The sequence below is a fragment of the Sinocyclocheilus grahami genome, unplaced genomic scaffold (assembly GCF_001515645.1).
Source record: "Sinocyclocheilus grahami isolate Dianchi unplaced genomic scaffold, SAMN03320097.WGS_v1.1 scaffold865.1, whole genome shotgun sequence".
Classification (NCBI taxonomy): Eukaryota; Metazoa; Chordata; class Actinopteri; order Cypriniformes; family Cyprinidae; genus Sinocyclocheilus; species Sinocyclocheilus grahami.
Window position 1 is genome coordinate 227,354 of NW_015506044.1, and position 10,451 is coordinate 237,804.

Here is a 10,451-nt window from a genome sequence, read left to right on the forward strand (position 1 = left end):
TGTTTTTGAACCTTAAACCACATAAACACATTTCATTACACCAAATACACAAAATAGTGTTATTTTTAGCAACATCATATGACCCCCTTAAATATATTTGAAATATACTTAGTATGAAATAAATGCATTTTAAATATATAGCTTTTTTACTAGGGCAACAACAGCAACAAAAACTGGCAGCTGTAGTTGCCAAAACAAGTCTGTAAAAATACAGCAAACCAATTTAAGTTTGTTTAATTTAAGTTTAAATTTTACAGTTTAAAACAATAATTTACAGAAAAAAAATGTAATTGGTCAATCTAACAGTACTTTTCTGCAGAATTAACAAGGCCATGCTGATATTAAAACTTTTAAAATATACTGACAACCACCATAATAACACAAATAACACATATCCAAGTTCATAACAAGTTTCTCACTGTATATAGTAAGGAAACTTAGAGTTAACCAATGAATAGGTTTTTACTGTAGTATTTTAAAAGTCTTTTATGGTTAAAATTAAAATAATTTTTATGGTGTACAATGGTTTTGTAAATGCAGTGAATATGGGATGATTTTAATGAACACATAATCTGAATCACGACCTTCTTACTTCTCAGGGATGATTAGTGAGGTGTCTCAATGAGTTTGTGTATGATTAAAGCAAGAGGCATATTAAGATGTTTATTATTCGCTGTGGCACAGAATTTAGCACAAGGAGAGATTGAGATGTCAATAGGTAACAAAGAACAAGAGGCCAATTAAACTGCCATGTTTGATCCAAATTGTTGATTGAACATTTGTAGCAAGCAGTGATTTGTTTGGACTTTTAATTGATAGGTATTGTTTGTTATGATTATTATTATTATTATGTTTATTCTATTTGTTTTCTCTCAAAATGTGATGCCACATGTTGCTCGAGGCAAGGGTGATTACTTTCAAGAGTTTGAAGTAACTTTTCTGCTTCGTGACCAACCCCGATGCGCATTTACATGAACAGCGTGCTTTAATACCAGGCTGTGTGCTGTTGCTAGGCTACACAGGTTTCTTGTTCATGGACAATTAGATTTTTCATCTAGAGCTATCAGGGAAACCATTATTTCAACATATAGGCATAATTTTGGACTGGACAATCGTCCTTGTTGAATTTCTCAGTCTTAAATTATTTATTTGGTCGGAAGGGATGAGATTTTCGATACTGTTGAAAATTCTGAAATGAAACTGCTTCAGGCTCTGGGCTGCTGTTCTCCTATTTAGTTATAGTTCAGAGGAACAATAGAACTGAGGTGCTAGAAGATATCTATCTATCTATCTATCTATATATACAGTATATATATATATAAAGAGAAGAGTTTAATAAGTTCTAGTTTTCAACATCTTAATTATGTGTTAACCATCAGGCAAATGAGGAAGTATATCATTACAATGTTGAAATGTTCGTCAAGATGTTGCTAAGCGACATTCACTGCCAAAACAGAAAAAGATATGATTATTGATAGCACTGTACTCTTAAATTATTTATTTGGTCGGAAGGGATGAGATTTTCGATACTGTTGAAAATTCTGAAATGAAACTGCTTCAGGCTCTGGGCTGCTGTTCTCCTATTTAGTTATAGTTCAGAGGAACAATAGAACTGAGGTGCTAGAAGATATCTATCTATCTATCTATCTATATATACAGTATATATATATATATAAAGAGAAGAGTTTAATAAGTTCTAGTTTTCAACATGTTAATTATGTGTTAACCATCAGGCAAATGAGGAAGTATATCATTACAATGTTGAAATGTTCGTCAAGATGTTGCTAAGCGACATTCACTGCCAAAACAGAAAAAGATATGATTATTGATAGCACTGTACAAAAAGAGTTCATTGTGCTGTTTTGTTATAAAATAATAGTTCACAAAAAACTGACAATTTGCTAATAACGTCTAAGTAACTAAGTAACTTCTTTACCAATCAAGGTGTAGATGAGTTTATTTATTCATCATATGAACAGATCTGGAGAAATTTAGCATTACATAACTTGCTCACCCATGGATCCTCTGCAGTGAATGGGGGCCATCAGAATGAGAGACCAAACAGCTGATATAAAACATTACAATGATGTACCACTTAATGGATGCCTTGAGAAGTGAAACAAAGTCCAAAACAGCAAAACAAGTATGCTGGTAGATCATTCTGATGTAAGAGAACATCAGAATTTGTTTCTTACAAACATGCAGCTTTTTACTTCACAAAACATTAAATGATGGACTGGAGTCATATGGATTACTTGTGGATTATTTTTTTATCAACTGTTTTGATTCTCATTCTGATGGCACCCATTCACTGCAGAGGATCCACTGGTGAACAAGTGATGTAATGCTAAATTTCTCCAAATCTGTTCCGATGAAGATTCAAACTGATCTACATCTTGAATGGCCTGAGGGTGAGTACATTTTCAGCAAATTCTCATTTTTGAGTGAACTATTCCTTTAATGGCATACATAATCTTTAATGTAAAACACACATTAAAATGTCTCAGTTACGTATGTAACCCTCGTTCCCTGAAGGAGGGAACAGGGACGTCATGTCGCTGACCGACGAACTGGGATCTCGCTTCGAGAGACCAATCTACTTCGAGTGTAAACGAAATGAGCCAATGCACATTGGCATGCGATAATTGCATCCAGCTGCTGCTCGTCTCAGCACGAACATAAGTAGGCAGCAGGTGCAACGCATATTCAGGTTTTCACTGAGGAGCCGAACCAGTAACCCGGCGCCCCGCGGTGGTACAGGGGCCGTGGCGACGGGACGTGACGTCTTCGTTCCCTCCTTCAGGGAACGAGGGTTATATACATAACCGAGACATTCCCTTTCAGTCGGTCCCTCCGAGTCATGTTGCTGCCCGACGAACTGGGATCCCTACCAAAGCCCCACGGATGCTGCCCCTTCCAGTGCCCCTAGTAAGCCACCTGATTCCCCCCCGCAGCAACTGGAGCAGAAGATAGGACAGGGCTTACGTTGAGAGAGTCTATTACTGTTGTTCCATATATAACCATACAGTAAGACCTATTGGATAACTCTGGGAAAGCGTACCCTTTCCAGGGATGCTGCGGAATATACATCCTGCCCACAGGGAGGTATCATATGGAGATTACACATATGAACTGGGCATTAAGGGCAGTACAACATATGGAATGTCTCTGAGGTGGCTCCGGCCCAGTTAGGAGGGAGACAACATCAGCAGGGACAGCAGAGCAGAGTCTGCCAAGGGAAAGACACAGGCTCACCAAGAGGGGAACTGTACCGTGAAAGAATACACACATGGGATCACCATGGGGATCACAACATATGGACACCTAGACTAGCACAGGGGTCAACCAACAGGTGTACTTACAAGTGGTAGGCCTAGTGCCGGGCGTCCACTCGTCCGGCTGCCGAGGGTGATGGAGTAAATCAACAGGGTTTGCCTTGCGGAGAACTCAACTGAAGAGCAGAATAAGTGCACATGTCCGGTCCATAGAGGGGAAGGCACAGCAAGCAAGACACCGAGCAGTCCCTTTGGTTCACTGGCTACTTGAAGCGAGTACACGAGAGGACACTGGCACTACGCGAAGGCTATAAAACCTAGCAAACATGTTTGGTGTCGCCCAGCCAGCAGCTCTTGAAATATCTGTCAGCGTGGCGCTGTACGCCAACGCCCAAAAAGAAGCAACACTCCTTGTCGAGTGTGCTCTCAACCCGAGTGGGCACAGCACACCTTGGGTTTGATATGCCAAGACGATGGCATCCACTATCCAGTGAGCCAATCTCTACTTGGAGAAAGCCTTTCCCTTCTGCTGGCCTCCGTAACAGATGAAGAGCTTCTCTGAAATCCTAAAGCTCTGCATACAGTCCATGTATAGGCGTAAAGCGCGAACAGGACAGAGCAAAGCTAGGGCTGGGTTTGCCTCCTCCGAGCATTTGCAGGTTCACCACCTGATCCCTGAAAGGCGTGGTGGGAACCTTGGGCACATATCTGGGCCGGGGTCTCAGGATAACGGAGGAGTTAGCCGGCCTGAATTCCAGGCACAATTCGTTGACCGAAAATGCATGCAGGTCCCCTACCCTCTTGATGGAAGCCAGCGCAGTTAAGAGCACTGTCTGTATCGACAGAGTTCTCAGCTCTACAAACTGCAGTGGCTAAAAGGGAGCCCTCTGCAATGCTGTAAGCACCAGAGGGAGATCCCAAGAGGGTACTGGGTTAGGGCGAGGAGGATTTAGTCTCCTCGCGCCCTCAGGAACCTGATGATCACGTCATGCTTTCCGAAAGACTCACCGTCTACAGGATCGTGATGTGCGGTGTAGCGTCTGCGTAGGATCATGCATGTGCGTTGGACTGTTTATGGCTTAAAAGACCCTTTTAGCCTTTTGACATTTGCATATAAATTACAGTTCTGGTCAGAGATGTTACGTTGTATAGGGCAATGGGGGAAACGCATACTTGCAATGGGATGTGTCTGGAGAGACAAACAGGTCTACCTGTGTCTCCGTATCAGCTGGATCGCCTGGGGATGGATTCTCCATTCTCCCGGAAGCGCATGCTGCCGTGAAAGCTTGTTGGAAGAGATAGGAGGAGATGGTGGGCGAGTTGTGACATACGACAGGAGCATAGACCACCCTAGTGGTTGATGTAAGCAACAGTCGCAGTGTTGTCCGTACGGACCAGTACGTGCTTGCCTCGTAGCAGCGTTTTGAAGCGGCCCAGCGCAAGACGTACTGAAAGCAACTCGTTGTGTCTCCGTATCACCTGGATCGCCTGGGGATGGATTCTCCATTCTCCCGGAAGCGCATGCTGCCGTGAAAGCTTGTTGGAAGAGATAGGAGGAGATGGTGGGCGAGTTGTGACATACGACAGGAGCATAGACCACCCTAGTGGTTTATGTAAGCAACAGTCGCAGTGTTGTCCGCACGGACCAGTACGTGCTTGCCTCGTAGCAGCGTTTTGAAGCGGCCCAGCGCAAGACGTACTGAAAGCAACTCGAGGCAATTGATGTGCCAATGCAGATGGGGGCCCGTCCACAACTCCGAAGCTGCATGCCCATTGTACGTGGCACTCCAGCCTGTGGTGGAGGCATCCATGAAGACAACAGCATGCCTGGACACCTGTACTAGGGGAACTCCTGCCCATAGAAATGCAGGGTCCGACCACGGACTGAAAGCTTGGCGACAGGTCGGAGTGATCGTCACTTGGTGTGTGCCGTGTTGCCACGCCCATCTTGGGACTCGGCCGTGAAGCCAGTGCTGAAGCGGCCTCATATTAAGCAGTCCGAGCAGCGTTACTGTGGCTGCGGATGCCATATGCCCTGGGAGCCTCTGAAATTGTTTCAGTGGGGCTACTGTTCTGTGCTTGAGAAAATTCAAGCAGCTCAGCATTGACCAAACAGGTTCCTCTGTGAGGCGTGCTGTCAGGTTGACTGAGTCCAACTCCATACCAAGAAGAGAGATGAGCCAGTCGTCGAGATAGTTGAGAATGCGAACGACCTTTTCTCTCATGGGAACAAGAGCCACCTCCGCAACCTTCGTAAAGACGCAGGGCGACAAGGACAGCCCAAAGGGAAGGACCTTATACTGATATGCCCGTCCCTCGAATGCAAAGCGGAGAAACGGCCTGTGCCGAGGGAGAATCGAGACATTAAAGTACGCGTCCTTCAGGTCGATCACTGCAAACCAATCTCGGGGACGGATGCATTCGAAAATACGTTTCTGTGTCAACATTTTGAACGGTAGCCAGCAAGACGGGCTGGGAAGCGCTAGCCAGGCTCCCAGAAACCGTATAAGCGGGACCCACGTACCTACAGTGGGGCAGCGTGGTGGAGGACAGGGACCCAACTCAGATGGCATAGCATCGCGAAGTGGGGTCTGGGTGTGCGGTGCAACACCAACCTGACTCCACGGTTGGACAGGGGGTGCGGGAGAAGGCATGGCGTCCTCGAACTGGGCCCTGCTGGCTGCTGGCGATAGAAGAGGGGGACGAGGCTGGCCAAGAACTGCATGACACGATGTCATCCGCATCCTTTTGGAACCCAGAGCTAATGGAAACTGCTCTTTTTAAAGGAATTGCTCTGCAACTCCTTTAGTGCCTTCGCCTGGTATACCTGCAGGAGTGCCATGGCGTGCAGGGCAGAGGCAGCCTGTCCTGTGGCTCCGTAAGCCTTGGCCATAAGAACGGACGAGAACTTACAGGCCTTGAATGGGAGACGCAGGTTACTCCTCCAGGTGGAAGCGCTCCTTGGACACAATTGCATCGCAAACACGTGCTCCACCGGGGGATCCCCGCGTATCCCCTGGCCACCCCACCATCAAGGGTAGTGAGGGGGAGGAGGCACCAAATCGTTTTTGGGCAGACAAAGGTGCCGTCCACAACCTAGTCACCTCCTCATGCACTTCCGGGAAGAATGACACTGGCGCGGGGGGCTGAGAACCAGCCCTGGCTGCCCGAGATACCAATCATCTAACCTTGACCTTTCGGGACACAGTGGCTGTTTCCACTCAAGCCCGACCGCCTCGGCAGCCCGGGAAAGCATAGCCATCAATTCTGGGTCAGGCTCAGTCAACGCTACTCTCTCCAAAGGGGGCAACGCAGCTGAGTCCTCATCCCCAGACTCCAGCTCACCCTCCGATACCGCAATCTACATCTGGTCATCCGGAGGAGCACCGAATGAAGCGGCCGGCCCCCATGAGAAGGGTCAGCATGTTCACCCGGAAGCTTCACAGCGTGCCGTGTCTAGAGGAGTGGGGGGTCCACAGAGATTTACTCGGCAGGTTTGCCCCCACTGTAATCCTCAGGTTACCCTGCCTATTCACTGAAGTAGCCCTCTTCTGAAGAGTAGAAGAGGAACTAGATCAGAGCATAGGTAAGGGGACTCCACCCCTCTTGAGTTATCGGAGTCTCAACCGCAATGCCGCGATGGTCATGCTGTCACTGTGGCAGCACTGTGACTCATCCACGAAGGCTGCTTCAGTATGCTCAATGCCCAAACATGTGATGCAACGATCGTGACTGTCATCCGGCGCCAGGTAACAACCGCGCCCAGAAACACACGAGTGAAACGGCATCTTTAGAAAGACGCACCATCATCTTTACAAAGACGCACCCGTGAATGCTCTTTAAGGGAAATTTGCTCTTTAGTACTGAAGCGCACAGGGGAACCAGCACTGCACATACCAACACTCCGAGAAGCTCCTCCCTGAGCACTCGTAGCTCGTCAGTCTCTCAAGTCTCGATAACAGGTAGAGCAGAACAGTCAACAACTGCTCGGCTCCGAAGTGAAAAGCTGAATATGCATTGCACCTGCTGCCTACTTATGCTCGTGCCGTGACAAGCAGTAGCTGGATGCAATTATCACATGCCAATGTGCATTGGCTCGTTTAGTTTACGCTCAAAGTAGATTGGTCTCTCGAAGCAAGATCCCAGTTCGTCGATCACCGACGTGACTCGGACTGACTGACTGAAAGGGAACACTATTCAGTTATTTTGCAATGTTTAAACATGTATTTGAATATAACCATCAAATTAAGGGTTTTACATCTCACCCAAAAATTATTTACAGATGGGAAAAATTGCTTTATAGCTTTTACTTACACGTGGGTTTAAATTGGATCTTCTCGTATTGTCTCAGCTTTCCCTTTTCATAGAGATCAGGACAGTCTGAAACAAAACTAGAAAAGTTTTCAGTAAATTAGGAGAAAAACTTTGTCACAAACCTTTTCATGTCAAAAATGCTCCAGTGATGTCTTTCTATCATCCAAAACAGAAGACCATAATGACCTGATAGAAAGATATTCAGTTGGAGACATAAACAGAGCAGTTCTCATTTGCAGATCAGTTTTGTTCCTATTCACATTTATTCAGTATATAGTCTTTAAACATTGCACAGAAACTAGCAAATTTTTGAGAATGTGTGTGAAAGTGTGCATACGTAGTAATTGCATAATATTTCTGTGGCACAGTTCTCATAAATATGTACTCTTTTGAAAAACCGCACTGTTTGCTACACAATACTTTTATAATCTCTTCAGTTTGCATAACCCTAACAGGGCAACATGAAGATATGATGTGCATAAAACATTTAGCATTAGTATTCAGTTCTATTCAGCAGATTTTATATTGTACCTAAATGTTTAATGTCATCACTTCATAGATGGCCACCTTTGGGTTTGGTATGCAATTTTTATTAGACTCAAAACAAAACAGTGTTTCTTCTTCTTCTTTAATACACTAAATGGATTGTTAATGAACTGCCATACAAATTGTTTATTTTTATAACTTTGTTTTTCATTATGCATCAGGAGCTTTCAAAGAAGCCTCTTGACAGCTCTTTTTTGAAACAGGTTCAAAATACATTGTTGTTAGCATGGAGTTTTGATCTATTTCGGTCTATTTTTACATCTTCCGCTTAATATATGATGAAGCTATCAGTATAACACTTAATAAAATAACCCAGTTCCAACATTTATTTATGTACCAAGCAAAGCAGCTTCTTCAGACACATGTCACAGTGTCCAGGTTACAAACAAGGAATCTGAATATATCTGTTTGCTGTTATATTGGCATTTTCTTGGCTCTACTCATTGGCCATTGATTTTACTCTCCTGTTCTATATTCTTATGGACTTAGTAATTTATCTTCCTCTTGATTTTCCACGCTGTAATCAAACTGTCTTCACTTTACTTCTTTCAATCCTGCCATATTACATAACACTCCTTCCTTGCTTTGCCAGACACATCAAGGAACTTCCAGGCTCCATGAGGAGCTGCCCCTCAAAATCAACAGTTGTTTGCATTTGTCCAAACTGCATTGGCACTGGTCACTGTTGAAAACTCCATGAAGAAAAGGAAAAATCTTTAATAAAAATCTATTTTAAAACACTTAAGAGTATATCTTAAAAATAGTTGTAGCGTCTGGACCAATCAGACACTATTTTTCATTTGATTTAACAAATCAATTATTCATTAGATTAACAAACATTCACAGACCCCTCACCCAATAAACATACTGGCCAAGATGTCTGTGAAAGAGGCCCAGGACCCTGGTTACCATGGCAACCATGACACCTTTGCTAGACCAGATAAACTTTACGACCTAATGGCATGTTGAGAGTTGTCCCTCTCACTACATTTTCCATAGGAAAGACACATAATGCACAGCAAAATGGACTCTTCTGTTATTAATTCATAGGAAAACCTTTCTGTGAATGAACACATCTCCTCAGGACATTGTGTATACCAGGGGTGGCGAACGTCGGTCCTGGAGAGCCACAGCCCTGCAGAGTTTTGCTTCAACCCTAATCTAACACACCTGAACAAGCTAATCAAGGTCTGAAGGGTTACTAGAAAGCTACAGGCAGGTGAGTTTTAATTAGGGTTGGAACTGTACTCTGCAGGGCTGCGGCTCTCCAGGACCGGAGTTCGCCACTGCTGGTGTATACCATTACTGTTCTTGTATATTGTCTTTTGAATTGTTTACTGTTTTGTGTGTGTGTTATGATAGATCACTAGTTAAAATAGCCCCACCGATACCGTGTTTGGTCTCTCTGAATTTGTCTTCTGATGATCTAAATGAGCGTTTATATTATATGTGGGTACATAGGCAATATATTGATGTTCTAAGAATCTTTAGTAATTTTGATTCGAGTTCCATATGCAAATTACCATGCTCTCACACAAAGGATCATAAAACTCCCCAGTATTTCCAACCTCCCGCTTGGAATTTCAGCCTTTCTCATTGGACAAGCCCATCCTGAGAGGCCTGAATCTTCTCAGACCTTAAAAAGTCTCACGAACAGTTCCGCCCATGTTGTTGTTTTTCTTCTGCCAAGTCTTTTGCTAAAACATTCTGATTGCGGCCCGTGTGGAGAGCCCGAGCCGGTGCGGGCGTGTCCGGTGGGCTCCAACACAGTCAGTCAGTCTGCGGATCTATTAGATACGGAGAAGATGAGGATGTGAGCTAGCACCCCTCTAAGGACACCCTAAGTCTGCGCCAGGCCTCGACTTTCCATTCACCAAAGATCCTAGGATCTCAGCTGATGTCTCTTAGCTCTTTTTCACTTTCCACTGGGAAGAAACTCCTACACCACCGAACCTCCAAACCATCAAGACTTTTATCCGAGACTGCATCTGTATGCTCGTTCCAGGCCAAGGCAATGCAGGTATCGTACATTTAACTAAACGAAACAGAGGTTTAGTATAAGCTGTAGACCCCATTCTAAAACAGCGCTGATGGATAGCTTCATTCTCTGGTTTTCCTGATGGTTTCATCCATCAAATCTCATTTGCCCTTTACCCTGTATGTGTCACGGTTTGTCAAGGAAGGACCCAAATGCAGAATTGACAGGGGAAACAGAGTTTATTAACAAAATGAGCACAAAAGGATGAGGCAGCAAGCCAGTCCACACAATAAGACAGGGCACACGACAGGAGAACGGGCTGGTCGGGGATGGGGGTA